The 15601-nt window shown below is 37.0% G+C and overlaps 1 protein-coding gene across 3 annotated transcripts in view; it reads right to left on the reverse strand.

The window, feature by feature from the left end:
• The window catches only part of syt8 (synaptotagmin VIII), a 45409-nt gene extending 30246 nt beyond the window's left edge, over positions 1–15163 (reverse strand). For 2 of the 3 annotated variants that reach the window (XM_032550908.1, XM_032550912.1), the window contains exon 1: positions 15034–15157. The gene's annotated coding sequence lies outside the window, so the exon portion shown is untranslated. Of the gene's footprint in view, positions 1–15033 lie in introns of all 3 variants that reach the window. The other variant, XM_032550901.1, reaches the window with a different exon arrangement.
• Positions 15164–15601: the final 438 nt, after the last annotated feature.

Consider the following 15601-nt stretch of genomic DNA (forward strand, 5'->3'; position numbering starts at 1 on the left):
GTAGACTAAACATGGCTAATAAGTCAAATAAATAGCTAATAGCTTATATAAGCTAAAATGCTAATGCTAATGAACTGCCTTGCTGCGCAAGGCAGTTCCCTAACCTGAGAGAAAAAGATAATGCAGAATAATATTATTGCACCGCCTGCGGCGGTGCACTAACCTCAGGGGCATGTTGAGGCTTTTATTTTGAAATTTTTGTTAAGCTTAATTTCAAAGGTCCAAACTAATCCCATGTCTAATAGTCATTGGGTTAAATCAGTTATTTATTGCTCAAAAGATCAATTACCTAATGTAAGATTTCTCAAGGCTTTTATTTTGAAATTTTTGTTAAGCTTCATTTCAAAGTGCCAAACTAATCCCATGTGTAACAATTGCTGGGTTAAATCAGTTATATAATGCTCAAAAGAGCAATTATCTGATGTAAAAATTGTCAAGGCTTTTATTTTGAAATTTTTGTTAAGCTTAATTTTAAATTGCCACACTAATCCCATGTGTAACAGTGCTTTGGATAAAAAAAGTCACATAAAGCCAAAAAGAGCAATTATCTGTTGTAAAAATATTCAAGGCTTTTATTTTGAAATTTTCAGTATGCTTCATTTCAAAGAGCTAAACTAATATCATGTGTAACAGTGCTTTGGATGAAAAAGTCAAATAAGGCCAAAAAGAGCAACTACATGATGTAAAAATATTCAAGGCTTTTATTTTGAAATTTTCAGTAAGCTTAATTTTAAATTGCCACACTAATCCCATGTGTAACAATGGTTGGGTAAAAGCAGTTATAAAAAGCCCAAAACACAAGTAGTTCTAAAGGCCAGCTCAGTCCTCCTCTGTAGTAACTGACAGTTCCTCCATGTTGTAGTTCTGACATTCAGCTCAGACCTCTTTTGTAGGCACTCAGTGTCCGCCATGTTGTAGTTCTAACCTTCAGTCATTGTAGTTCTAAAGAGCAGCTCAGCTGTCATGTGAGTGAGACAGAGAGGGAGAGACAGAATTATAATAGTTTGAAGCAGTTAGTTTTTCTGATCAAAGCAGGCTGAACATATCTTTCTCTAAATGCTGTCAATAGCATGTGGGATATCATTAGAATGTTGTCTGTAATTGACTTACTCCACTCAGTATATTAAACATGGCTAATAAGTAAGAAAATAGCTAATAGCTTATTTAAGGTAAAAGGCTAATGCTAATGAACTGCCTTGCTGCGCAAGGCAGTTCCCTAACCTGAGAGAAAAATATAATGCATGCTAATATTATTGCACCGCCTAAGCGGTGCATTAACCTGAGGGGGATATTGAGGCTTTTATTTTGAAAAAAAAACATAAGCTTCATATTAAATGATCACACTAAATAAAATGTCTAACAGTGTTTGGGTTAAATCCGTTATTTACTGGCCAAAACAGCCAATAGTTCTAAATGGCTGCTCAGCCCTCTGTTTTAACTGAGTATTGATTAGAACTACAGTGATGCGTATTTGTAGTCCTAACCAGCAGCCAATCCCCTCCTGTGTTCCATTGCTATGGTTATCAATCCTCTGCTAACTGTCATGTGTGTGTGACACAGAGAGGTGGAAAAAGATTTCTATCTTTGTGAGACACCCCATTGGTTTATATGGAAAAAGCAGTCCGAACAACTCCTTGCCGTTCAGGAACCGAGAGACGTATTGGAAAACCGTTTGAAGCATATGAGAGGACTATTTGTCGTCTCCCATAGTACCGCGATTCATATTTGTAGCTCACTCACAGTAATTGCAGTGATGAGACAAAAATGGTGTATGCAGAGCTCAGAAATTTTTCAGAAATACATGGAAGTGAATCTGGGAGAGCGTCAGTTACCCTGGCGCATGATTTCGCTCTGAAGCACCTTGACAGAAAACCGTAAGCCCTAGAGAAATTTCGAAAACATTTTACCGGAGCAGGCATGCGTATCGATGTCATGACCGAGTTTGATACCAATTGGGCGATATTTGTGGGCGTGAGGGCGATTTCAAAATTGTTTTGGGGTCAAAAATTCTCTTCATTTCTCACTCTAAAAAAGCGGCAGTTGGTGTCAGTTAGGCTCTGCGTTTCGGCAGTTGGAAATTTGGCTCGTTTGACGCTTTTTACGTCGCCATCGTAAGTCCGATTCCTTATAAAAATAATAGCTCCCTTCTCGGCACCGAGCCGCACGTTTTGATACCACTTTTGTGGGGGTGCACGCAGCGGTACGAGCCGCATTAACGGTGATGGAAGAAAAATAAATAAAGATACTAGAAAATTTCGGAAGAAATTTAGCCGGGGCCTGCCAAGGCGCGCCCGTCGGGCTTGGGCCCGGCGTCGTCACGCCACAAATCGGCGTCGACGCTAAAGAACGCCGCGACGTAATCAGTGGCACGCGGAGAACCGCAAGAACGTTAAGCGAGGCGGACGTGCACCATTCGGTACGATTTAAAATGTTGTCAAAGCTTTTATTTTGGAAGTTTTGTTAAACTTCATTTCAAAGGGCCAAACTAATCCCATGCGTAATAGTCCTTGGGTTAAAATAGTTATATAATGCTCAAAACACAAGTAGCTGATGTAAAAAAATGCAAGGCTTTTATTTTGAAATTTTCAGTATGCTTCATTTTTAAGTTCCGAACTAATACCACGTGTAAGAGTGCTTTGGATGAAAAAGTCAAAAAAAGCCAAAAAGAGCTATTACCTCATGTAAAAATATTCAAGGCTTTTATTTTGAAATTATTATTATGCTCCATTTTAAAGTTCCAAACTAATCCCATGTGTAACAGTGCTTTGGATGAAAAAGTCATATACGGCCAAAAAAAGCAATTACATGATGTAAAAATATTCAAGGCTTTTATTTTGAAATTTTCAGTATGCTTCATTTCAGAGGGCCAAACTAATACCACGTGTAACAGTGCTTTGGATGAAAAAGTCATATACGGCCAAAAAGAGCAATTACGTCATGTAAAATATTCAAGGCTTTTATTTTGAAATTTTCAGTATGCTTAATTTTAAAGTTCCAAACTAATCCCATGTGTAACAGTGCTTTGGATGGAAAAGTCAGATAAAGCCAAAAAGAGCAATTACATGATGTAAAAATATTCAGGGCTTTTATTTTGAAATTATTATTATGCTCCATTTTAAAGTTCCAAACTAATCCCATGTGTAACAGTGCTTTGGATGAAAAAGTCATATACGGCCAAAAACAGCAATTACCTGATGTAAAAATATTCAAGGCTTTTATTTTGAAATTATTATTATGCTCCATTTTAAAGTTCCGAACTAATCCCATGTGTAACATTGCTTTGGATGAAAAAGTCATATACGGCCAAAAAGAGCAATTACGTCATGTAAAATATTCAAGGCTTTTATTTTGAAATTTTCAGTATGCTTCATTTTAAAGTTTAAAACTAATCCCATGTGTAACAGTTACTGAGTTAAATCAGTTATATACAGCCGATAGCAGCAGGTAGTTCTAAAGGCCAGTTCTCAGTCCTGATCTGTTTCAACTGAGGGTAGATAGAACTACAGTGATGCGTATTCGTAGTCCTAACCAGCAGCCAATAGCCTCTTGAGTTCCGTTGCTATGGTAAATAATGGTCTCAGCAGGTGTGAGCTGTGAGCTCTGAGCTCTCAAACACACAAGTGTGTTTGAGCAAACACACTTTACTGAAAAAAAGCATTGGAAACAAATCCTTCTTGTTCGGGAACCGTAATACATATTGGAAAAGCGTTTTAAGCGTATGACAGTTCAATGTGTCTTCTGCGATAGTCCCGAGATTCATATCTGTACCTCACTCAGAACATTTACAGTGATGAGAGAAAGAAATGTTGTGCCCAGATATGAACCGAGATGGGCTGTCACTCTAATTTGAAGAAAAATGAGAAACTTTGGGTCGCTTAGAGGCAAATTGTGGACAAACCGTAACTGGTATCGACGAGCCGTCTTCACTTTCGAAGAGATCACAGACGTATCTACAAAATGAAATTTGAATGGCATTTCTAGGTGAATTTGTGACGACACAGCAAATCCTCAAAAATAGGGTATTTCTAGGATTTTTCCCATTGAGTTATAATGGGGTTTTTTTCGTAGTTTTTTGCGAATTATGTCGCCACGTTAAGCCCAAATCCCACCAGAAGTAATAGCTCCAATGGCGTGAATTTTCTGCACGTTTTGATACCTCATTTGTAGGTGTGCACCCAGCGGTACGAGCCGCATTAACGGTGACGGAAGAAAAATAAAGAAGACTAGAAAAACAAAATTTCTGAAGAAATTTAGCCGGGGCCTGCCAAGGCGCGCCCGTCGGGCTTGGGCCCGGCGTCGTCACGCCACAAATCGGCGTCGACGCCAAAGAACGCCGCAACGTAACCAGTGGCACGCGGAGAACCGCAAGAACGTTAAGCGAGGCGGACGTGCACCATTCAGTACGATTTAAAATGTTGTCAAGGCTTTTATTTTGGAAGTTTTGTTAAACTTCATTTCAAAGGGCCAAACTAATCCCATGCGTAATAGTCCTTGGGTTAAAATAGTTATATAATGCTCAAAACACAAGTAGCTGATGTAAAAATATTCAAGGCTTTTATTTTGAAATTTTCAGTATGCTCCATTTTAAAGTTCCGAACTAATCCCATGTGTAACAGTGCTTTGGATGAAAAAGTCATATACGGCCAAAAAAAGCAATTACGTCATGTAAAATATTCAAGGCTTTTATTTTGAAATTTTCAGTATGCTTAATTTTAAAGTTCCAAACTAATCCCATGTGTAACAGTGCTTTGGATGAAAAAGTCACATAAAGCCACAAACAGCAATTACGTCATGTAAAAATATTCAAGGCTTTTATTTTAAAATTTTCAGTATGCTTCATTTCAAAGGGCCAAACTAATCCCATGTGTAACAGTGCTTTGGATGAAAAAGTCAAATAAAGCCAAAAAGAGCAATTACATGATGTAAAAATATTCAAGGCTTTTATTTTGAAATTTTCAGTATGTTTCATTTTAAAGTTCCGAACTAATCCCATGTGTAACAGTGCTTTGGATGAAAAAGTCATACAAAGCCAAAAACAGCAATTACATGATGTAAAAATATTCAAGGCTTTTATTTTAAAATTATTATTATGCTCCATTTTAAAGTTCCAAACTAATACCATGTGTAACAGTGCTTTGGATGAAAAAGTCAAATAAAGCCAAAAAGAGCAATTACATGATGTAAAAATATTCAAGGCTTTTATTTTGAAATTTTCAGTATGCTTCATTTTAAAGTTCCAAACTAATCCCATGTGTAACAGTGCTTTGGATGAAAAAGTCATATAAAGCCAAAAAGAGCAATTACATGATGTAAAAATATTCAAGGCTTTTATTTTGAAATTTTCAGTATGCTTCATTTTAAAGTTCTGAACTAATACCATGTGTAACAGTGCTTTGGATGAAAAAGTCAAATAAAGCCAAAAAAGAGCAATTACGTCATGTAAAAATATTCAGGGCTTTTATTTTGAAATTTTTGTTAAGCCTCATTTTAAAGGGCCAAACTAATACCATGTGTAACAGTGCTTTGGATGAAAAAGTCAAATAAAGCCAAAAAAGAGCAATTACGTCATGTAAAAATATTCAGGGCTTTTATTGTGAAATTTTCAATATGCTTAATTTAAAAGTGTAAAACTAATCCCATGTGTAACAGTTACTGAGTTAAATCAGTTATATACAGCCCAAAGCAGCAATTAGTTGTAAAGGCCAGTTCAGTCCTGATCTGTTTCAACTGAGTATTCCACTATAGATAGAACTACAGTGATGCGTATTCGTAGTCCTAACCAGCAGCCAATAGCCTCTTGAGTTCCGTTGCTATGGTAAATAATGGTCTCAGCAGGTGTGAGCTCTGAGCTCTGAGGTCTCAAACACACAAGTGTGTTTGAGCAAACACACTTTACTGAAAAAAAGCATTGGAAACAAATCCTTCTTGTTCGGGAACCGTAATACATATTCGAAAAGCGTTTTAAGCGTATGACAGTTCAATGTGTCTTCTGCGATAGTCCCGAGATTCATATCTGTACCTCACTCAGAACATTTACAGTGATGAGAGAAAGAAATGTTGTGCCCAGATATGAACCGAGATGGGCTGTCACTCTAATTTGAAGAAAAATGAGAAACTTTGGGTCGCTTAGAGGCAAATTGTGGACAAACCGTAACTGGTATCGACGAGCCGTCTTCACTTTCGAAGAGATCACAGACGTATCTACAAAATGAAATTTGAATGGCATTTCTAGGTGAATTTGTGACGACACAGAAAATCCTCAAAAATAGGGTATTTCTAGGATTTTTCCCATTGACTTATAATGGGTTTTTTTTCGTAGTTTTTTGCGAATTATGTCGCCACGTTAAGGCCAAATCCCACCAAAAATAATAGCTCCAATGGCGTGAATTTTCTGCACGTTTTGATACCTCATTTGTAGGTGTGCACCCAGCGGTATGAGCCGCATTAACGGTTACGGAAGAAAAATAAAGAATACTAGAAAATTTCGGAAGAAATTTAGCCGGGGCCTGCCAAGGCGCGCCCGTCGGGCATGGGCCCGGCGTCGTCACGCCACAAATCGGCGTCGACGCTAAAGAACGCCGCGACGTAATCAGTGGCACGCGGAGAATCGCAAGAACGTTAAGCGAGGCGGACGTGCACCGTTCAGTATTATAAAGTAAGTATATCAGCTAAAATCAGCAGAAACGCTAATGTTAGCGTCATTGCTTTCATCAGTATGTGGGAAATCACTAGGATATTTTCTGTAATTGATTTACTCCATTCAGTATACTAAACATTGCTAAAAAGTAAAATAAATAGCTAATAGCTTATTGAAGCTAAAATGCTAACGCTAATGAACCTTGCATTGAACTGTTTAGTAACAGTTCAATGCTCATAAACTGCAGGAAGGCAGTTCATTAGCATTTACCTAATGATTGTCACAAATATAAATTTTCAATAACGCACACACACACAACATATTACAGTTTAAAAATATATATTGACCTTATGTTAAAGATTTCTACAAACGTTTTACAGGTAAAGTTTACAATGAACCAAAATTACAACATTTAAAGAATACCATAAATTTAAGAATCTAATGTCTCTGCAATAAAAAGAAATTGCTATCTTTTTTATTTTTAAACAACACCTCATATTGTTAAATAACTGATTTTATGTATTCAAGTTTTAAATATTACATTTGAGTTTGCATGGATGTAAAATTACTGCTCAGTTTAAAAATTACAGTATTTTTAAACTGAGCAGTTTAAAAATATGCTCAGTATTTTTAAACTGCTCAGCTAAACTTTGCTGTTTAGCTCGTTAGCTTGTCGATGTTTCAGTTTTATTCGCTGGGAAAATTATTCTTTGTCTGCTTTGAAGATAAGCAGACAAATAATAAAAAACAAGTTTTGATATTAACTCTCAACTTCATTCACAAAACTTTTTCGTTATTTATTACGCAACGAACATGCATTTCACATAAGAACAAAACAATGAGGTGACGTTGCCTGTCCTTGAACACAACGCTGATCCCTCTTCACCCTGTCACCAACTCACACACATCCTCATTGTGTTGTGTTCTGTAAATAAACACAAAACACAAGCAAAATCAATAAACTATATGCATATTCCAGTATACTGAGTTTTGGTTTTACATTCATTCTATTTAAATGTAGTTTGTTTGTGCTTACCAATGTTTTCTGGCCGGATGTCAGGCACCGTTTTCCCCTGGTCAGTTCGTCGATGTCTGGTTTTAGTTCTATTCTGTGGCAATCCGCAAAACGGCGTGTAGGTTTTCGTCAGTAATGCGCGATCTGTGCTTGGTCTTGTTTAAAGTCATTATTGAAAACATCTGTTCGCACAGATAGGTGCTTCCAAACGTGGACAAAACACGAGCTGCATGGAGTCGAAGCTGTGGCATCAAATCAGGGGGCAGGAGACGGTAAAAGTAAAAGTCCTCGATTGAAACATCACGGAACTTCGCTCTTTAGCTTCTTAGCTTGTCGATGTTTCAGTTTTATTCGCTGGGAAAATTAATAATCAGCTTGAGGTGACTCTGCTGCACTCTAGTGGCGAGAAGCCGTAATGTTGGTTGGTAAGAATCGGAAGGCATTATGGGATATGTAGTTTGTAGTCAATTCGTGCTCAAAACCTATTTTAAGTCAATCAATGGGGCTGTAAAACGGTGGTAAGGGGGAGAGGGCCACATAAAATGACGTAGCGGGCCACATGTGGCCCGCGGGCCTTGAGTTTGACACATGTGCAATAGAGGATCTATCTGCTGCTCATGCAAAACAGTCTATTTTAATCCCATGTGTAATAGTCATTGGGTTAAATCAGTTATATAATGCTGAAAATGCAAGTAGTTGATGTAAAAATATTCAAGGCTTTTATTTTGAAATTTTCAGTATGCTTCATTTCAAAGGGCCAAACTAATACCATGTGTAACAGTGCTTTGGATGAAAAAGTCAAATAAAGCCAAAAAGAGCAATCACATGATGTAAAAATATTCAAGGCTTTTATTTTGAAATTTTTGTTAAGCTTCATTTCAAAGGGCCAAACTAATACCATGTGTAACAGTGCTTTGGATGAAAAAGTCAAATAAAGCCAAAAACAGCAATTACCTGATGTAAAAATATTCAAGGCTTTTATTTTGAAATTTTCATCAAGCTTAATTTTAAATTGCCACACTAATCCCATGTGTAACAATTGCTGGGTTAAATCAGTTATATACAGCTCAAAAGAGCAATTTTCTGATGTAAAAATATTCAAGGCTTTTATTGTGAAATTTTTGTTAAGCTTCATTTTAAAGTTCAAAACTAATCCCATGTGTAACAGTTACTGAGTTAAATCAGTTATATACAGCCCATAGCAGCAATTAGTTATAAAGGCCAGTTCAGTCCTGATCTGTTTCAACTGAGGATAGATAGAACTACAATGATGCGTATTTGTAGTCCAAATCAGCAGCCAATAGCCTCTTGAGATCCGTTGCTATGTTAAATAAGTTTCACACCAAGGTGTGAAGTGTCAGTGAGACAGCCTGAGAGCCTCAGAAAATCCTGTCGCATGACTTTGCTCTGAAGCACCGTGACAGAAAACCGTACGGTCTAGATAAATTTCGAAAACATTTTACCGGAGCAGACAGGCGTATCAATGTCAGGACCGATTTTGATACTAATCGTGCGATATTTGTGGCCGTGATGGCGATTTCAAAAATGATTTGGGTTGAAAAAGTTGTCTTGATCTCTCACTCTAATCAGCGAGAGAAGCCCTCTAACTTTAGGAAAAATGAGAAACTTTGGGTCGCTTAGAGGCAAATTGTGGACAAACCGTAACTGGTATCGACGAGCCGTCTTCACTTTCGAAGAGATCACAGACGTATCTACAAAATGAAATTTGAATGGCATTTCTAGGTGAATTTGTGACGACACAGAAAATCCTCAAAAATAGGGTATTTCCAGGATTTTTCCCATTGACTTATAATGGGTTTTTTTTCGCAGTTTTTTGCGAATTATGTCGCCACGTTAAGCCCAAATCCCACCAAAAATAATAGCTCCAATGGCGTGAATTTTCTGCACGTTTTGATACCTCATTTGTAGGTGTGCACCCAGCGGTATGAGCCGCATTAACGGTTACGGAAGAAAAATAAAGAATAAAGAGACACCTTGTTGGGTGTAGAGTAATAGGTTCCTGCCATTGCTTTGCATGGCAGGCCCCAATAAAGAAATAAATAAATAAAGAGACATTCTATTGGGTGTAGAATAATAGGTGCCTGCCATGCAATGCATGGAGGCAGTACTGACTTGCAAAGCAAGTCAGTACTGCTCTCCTTATGCATTGCTATGGGCAGGCCCCAACTAGAAAATTTCGGAAGAAATTTAGCCGGGGCCTGCCAAGGCGTGCCCGTCGGTTTGGGCCCGGCGTTGTCACGCTACAAATTAGCATCGATGCTAAAGAACGCTGCAACGTAATCAATAGCATGTGGAGAATCACAAGAACGTTAAGTAAGGTGGACGTGCACCATTCAGTAAGATTTAAAATTTTCTCAAGGCTTTTATTTTGGAAGTTTTGTTAAACTTCATTTGAAAGGGCCAAACTAATCCCATGCATAATAGTCATTGGGTTAAAATAGTTATATAATGCTCAAAACACAAGTAGTTGATGTAAAAATATCAAAGGCTTTTATTTTGAAATGTTTGTTAAGCTTCATTTCAAAGCGCCAAACTAATCCCATGTTTATCAGTGCTTTGGATAAAAAATTCACATAATGCCCAAAAGAGCAAATACCTGATGTAAAATTGTCAAGGCTTTTAATTTGAAATTTTCAGTATGCTTCATTTCAAAGGGCCAAACTAATACCATGTGTAACAGTGCTTTGGATGAAAAAGTCAAATAAAGCCAAAAAGAGCAATTACATGATGTAAAAATATTCAAGGCTTTTATTTTGAAATTTTCATTAAGCTTAATTTTTATTGCCCCAATAAACCCATGTCTAATAGTCATTGGGTAAATCAGTTATATAATGCTCAAAACACAAGTAGTTGATTTAAAAATATTAAAGGCTTTCATTTTGAAATTTTTGTTAAGCTTCATTTCAAAGGGCCAAACTAATCCCATGTGTAATAGTCATTGGGTTAAATCAGTTATATAATGCTGAAAACGCAAGTAGTTGATGTAAAAATATTAAAGGCTTTTATTTTGGAATTTTTGTTAAACTTCATTTCAAAGGGCCAACCTAATCCCATGAATAACAGTCATTGGATAAAATCAGTTATATAATGCTCAAAACACAAGTAGTTGATGTAAAAATATTAAAGGCTTTTATTTTGGAATTTTTGTTAAACTTAATTTCAAAGGGCCAACCTAATCCCATGAATAACAGTCATTGTATAAAATCAGTTATATAATGCTCAAAACAGCAATAATCTCATGTAAAAATTCTCAAGGCTTTTATTTTGAAATTTTCAGTATGCTTCATTTCAAAGTTCCAAACTAATACCATGTGTAACAGTGCTTTGGATGAAAAAGTCAAAGAAAGCCAAAAAGAGCAATTACGTCATGTAAAAATATTCAAGGCTTTTATTTTGGAATTTTTGTTATATTCAAGGCTTTTATTTTGAAATTATTATTATGCTTAATTTTAAAGTTCCAAACTAATCCCATGTGTAACAGTTACTGAGTTAAATCAGTTATATACAGCCCATAGCAGCAAGTAGTTCTAAAGGCCAGTTCAGTCCTGATCTGTTTCAACTGAGCGTTCCACTATAGATAGAACTACAGTGATGCGTATTTGTAGTCCTAATCAGCAGCCAATAGCCTCTTGAGTTCCGTTGCTATGTTAAATAAGTTTCTCACCAAGGTGTGAACTGTTAGTGACAGAGCCTGAGACAGCCTAGAAAATCCTGTCGCATGACTTTGCTCTGAAGCACCGTGACAGAAAACCGTACGATCTAGATAAATTTCGAAAACATTTTACCGGAGCAGACATGCGTATCAATGTGAGGACCGATTTTGATACCAATCGTGCGATATTTGTGGGCGTGATGGCGATTTCAAAATTATTTTGAGGTGAAAAAGTTCTCTTGATTTCTCACTCTAATCAGTGAGAGACACACTCTAATTTTAGGAAAAATGAGAAACTTTGGGTCGCTTAGAGACAAATTGTGGACAAACCGTAATTGGTATCGACGAGCCGTCTTCACTTTCGAAGAGATCACAGACGTATCTACAAAATGAAATTTGAATGGCATTTCTACGTGAATTCGTGACGACACAGAAAATCCTCAAAAATAGGGTATTTCTAGGATTTTTCCCATTGACTTATAATGGGGTTTTTTTCGTAGTTTTTTGCGAATTATGTCGCCATGTTAACCCCGAATCCCACCAAAAGTAATAGCTCCAATGGCGTGAATTTTCTGCACGTTTTGATACCTCATTTGTAGGTGTGCACCCAGCGGTACGAGCCGCATTAACGGTTACGGATGAAAAATAAAGAATTGGGAGAATAGCAATAGGTTCCTGCCATTGCTTTGCATGGCAGGCCCCAATTATAATATTAAAGAGACATTTGTTGGGTGTAGAATAATAGGTTCCTGCCATTGCTTTGCATGGCAGGCCCCAATAAAGAAACCCTTGTTGGGGGAATAGTAATAGGTTTCTGCCATTGCTTTGCATGGCAGGCCCCAACTAGAAAATTCCTGAAGAAATTTAACCAGGGCCTGCCAAAGTTTGCCCGTCGGTTTGGGCCCGGCGTTCTGATGCTAGAAATTAGCATCGATGCTAAAGAACGCTGCAATGTAATCAATAGCATGTGGAGAATCACAAGAATGTTAAGAAAGGTGGACTTGCACCATTCAGTATGATTTAAAATTTTGTCAAGGCTTTTATTTTGAAATTTTTGTGAAACTTCATTTCAAAGGGCCAAACTAAATCCATGTATAACAGTCATTGGATAAAATCAGTTATATAATTCTCAAAAGAGCAATAATGTCGTGTAGAAATTTTCAAGGCTTTTATTTTGAAATTTTAGTTAAGCTTAATTTCAAAGGGCCAAACTAATCCCATGTATAACAGTCATTGGGTTAAATCAGTTATATATTGCTCAAAAGAGCAATTACCTGATTTAAAAATATTCAAGGCTTTTATTTGGAAATTATTATTATGCTTCATTTTAAAGTTCCAAACTAATCCCATGTGTAACAGTTACTCAGTTAAATCAGTTATATACAGCCCATAGCAGCAAGTAGTTCTAAAGGCCAGTTCAGTCCTGATGTGTTTCAACAGAGTCTGAGCAGCCAATAGCCTCCTCAGTTCCGTTGCTATGGTAAATAATTGTCTCAGGCAACTGTGAGCTGTGAGTCAGACATGCTGGGGGACACAATTCTCTGTTTGAGCCAGCCAGTTTCACCCAAAAAAGCATTGGGAACAACTCCTTTCCATTCGGGAACCGTAATACATATTCGAAAACCGTTTGAAGTGTATGAGAGGGCTATGTGTCTTCTGCGATAGTCCCGAGATTCATGTCTCTACCTCACTCACAGCATTAACAGCGATGAGAGAAAGAAATGGTTTGCCCAGATCTGAAATTGTAGTCAAATACATGGGAGACTGCCTCAGACAGCCTCAGAAAATCCTGTCGCATGACTTTGCTCTGAAGCACCGTGACAGAAAACCGTACGGTCTAGATAAATTTCGAAAACATTTTACCGGAGCAGGCATGCGTATCAATATCAGGACCGATTTTGATACCAATCGTGCGATATTTGTGGGCGTGAGGGCGATTTCAAAATTATTTTGGGGTCAAAAATTCTCTTCATTTCTCACTCTAGCGGAGCTGCAATCAGTAAGACTCACACTCTAATTTTAGGAAAAATGAGAAACTTTGGGTCGCTTAGAGACAAATTGTGGACAAACCGTAATTGGTATCGACGAGCCGTCTTCACTTTCGAAGAGATCACAGACGTATCTACAAAATGAAATTTGAATGGCATTTCTACGTGAATTCGTGACGACACAGAAAATCCTCAAAAATAGGGTATTTGTAGGATTTTTCCCATTGACTTATAATGGGGTTTTTTTCGTAGTTTTTTGCGAATTATGTCGCCATGTTAACCCCGAATCTCACCCAAAGTAATAACTCCAATGGCGTGAATTTTCTGCACGTTTTGATACCTCATTTGTAGGTGTGCACGCAGCGGTATGAGCCGCATTAACAGTTACGGAAGAAAAATAAAGAATGTAGAATAAAGAAACCCTTGTTGGGAGAATACGGAAGAAAAATAAAGAATATAAAATAAAGAAACCCTTGTTGGGAGAATAGTAATAGGTTCCTGCCATTGCTTTGCATGGCAGGCCCCAACTAGAAAATTCCTGAAGAAATTTAACCGGGGCCTGCCCGTCAGTTTGGACCCAGCGTTCTGATGCTAGCAATTAGCATCAATGCTAAAGAAAGCTGCAGTCATATGAGGAGAATCACAAGAATGTTTACTAACATGGACTTGCACCATTCAGTATGATAAAGTAAGTGTATCAGCTAAAATTATAATCTGTAAGTAAACACTAGCTGCCAAAATACCTTCACTGTCAGCTAATCAAAATAAATATGCAGCTCCATATTTTTCTTACTAGTGTGTGAAATGTTTAAAATCATTTCTGTTCTTTATTTATTCCACATCGATTTAACTTGTTTTATTTCAGGTATGATCTGTCATGAAACTAAAAATCCATTCAACCCACTGAACTCTGGACAAAAAGCCGGGTTTGTGCTGAGGTTTCACTTATCCGTCATTTCAAATGTTCCTGTTGGTTCTGTGTTCAGTAGCCACAGCCCTACAAACCATGCATGGAAAGTCAACAGTGTTTCCCAGCTCTGAGGTGATAAAGATGGTGTACCTGTTACTCAGAAATGAAGCAAGTAAAAAGTAAACTTTTAACTGGTGTTATATTTTGAACCTGTGACATGGTGGACTGTTGTTGACTTGGTGGTCTAAAATTAAAGGCTGTGAGTGAGGAGGATAAAACATTTTAAAGTCAGTTTATGATCTCCCTAATAAAGTTGCATTTAGCTTATTTTAAATGTTTATTTTAATTCAATTGAAATCAGAAAGTATGCTTTTGCTCATCTATCTGTCCAATTGAATTGTCTTACTATGGTACAATAAATTATGCTGTATTCTATTCTAAACATAAAGAATAATCAATATTTGGATTACCTAGAGATTATAATGGTAAACTACGCCATTTAGGTCAAACTAAATGATTTTAGTTGAATATGAAAACAAGTGTAGCTGATGAAATTTTTTGAGGTTTTGTAGAATTGCAAAATAACTAATATTAGAGATTTCAGGGACTGCTATGTTTAAATTGACTGACTGCTTTGTTAATGCAACATTATCCTCAATGTCTTTTTAACTAGAAACCTGTCTGCACTTACACTTTAAAAAAAGAAAGACAAGCAAGAAAAAAAGTCAGCAGAATAGGGAGAGTAAAATGAAATGTCTGAACTGGAGCACCAACAGTATCATTACTCAAAACATAAAACCAGCACAATACCTGAGGCAGTCGCTCCAAATAGTGGGATTTTGTTGGATTACTTTATGAATTCAGACTGTTAATAAAAGTATCAATGCTCTGCTGAGGTCCTTCATCTTCAGCTGGGTGAGTGTTTACTTCAGCCAGCAGCAGCCACCACACCCTGACCCTGCACCGTCAGTGTTCAAACACAGGTGGAGTTTCTTATTTAATGAGGGCACCAGAACAGCTACAGCTAACTGACAAAACAAACAGCTAAACTCAGTTACTCTATATTGGGGCTACGCAGGTTTTTACAAGTTCCTAGTTGTATGAATTAATCTTTTTAGTGACTATGCGAAACATGTTTACTACATTTTTTTGCACAAACTCATTTTTGCATAATGAGATTTCAGTCTGCTCCGGAACCAGGAATTTTTAGAGAGGTAGTCGACACAATACTGCACATTCAACCTCTACTCCCTTTAGCAAAGAAAGCTCTCAAAGAAACAAACAAAAAAAAAAGATTTCAGCTCATTCAACCCAAATTCATTCAAATATATGAATGAAAGAAAAGATCATCTTTTATCATCTTTTAATAAAAGATTTT

The sequence above is a fragment of the Xiphophorus hellerii genome, chromosome 2, assembly GCF_003331165.1.
Source record: "Xiphophorus hellerii strain 12219 chromosome 2, Xiphophorus_hellerii-4.1, whole genome shotgun sequence".
NCBI classification, from domain to species: domain Eukaryota; kingdom Metazoa; phylum Chordata; class Actinopteri; order Cyprinodontiformes; family Poeciliidae; genus Xiphophorus; species Xiphophorus hellerii.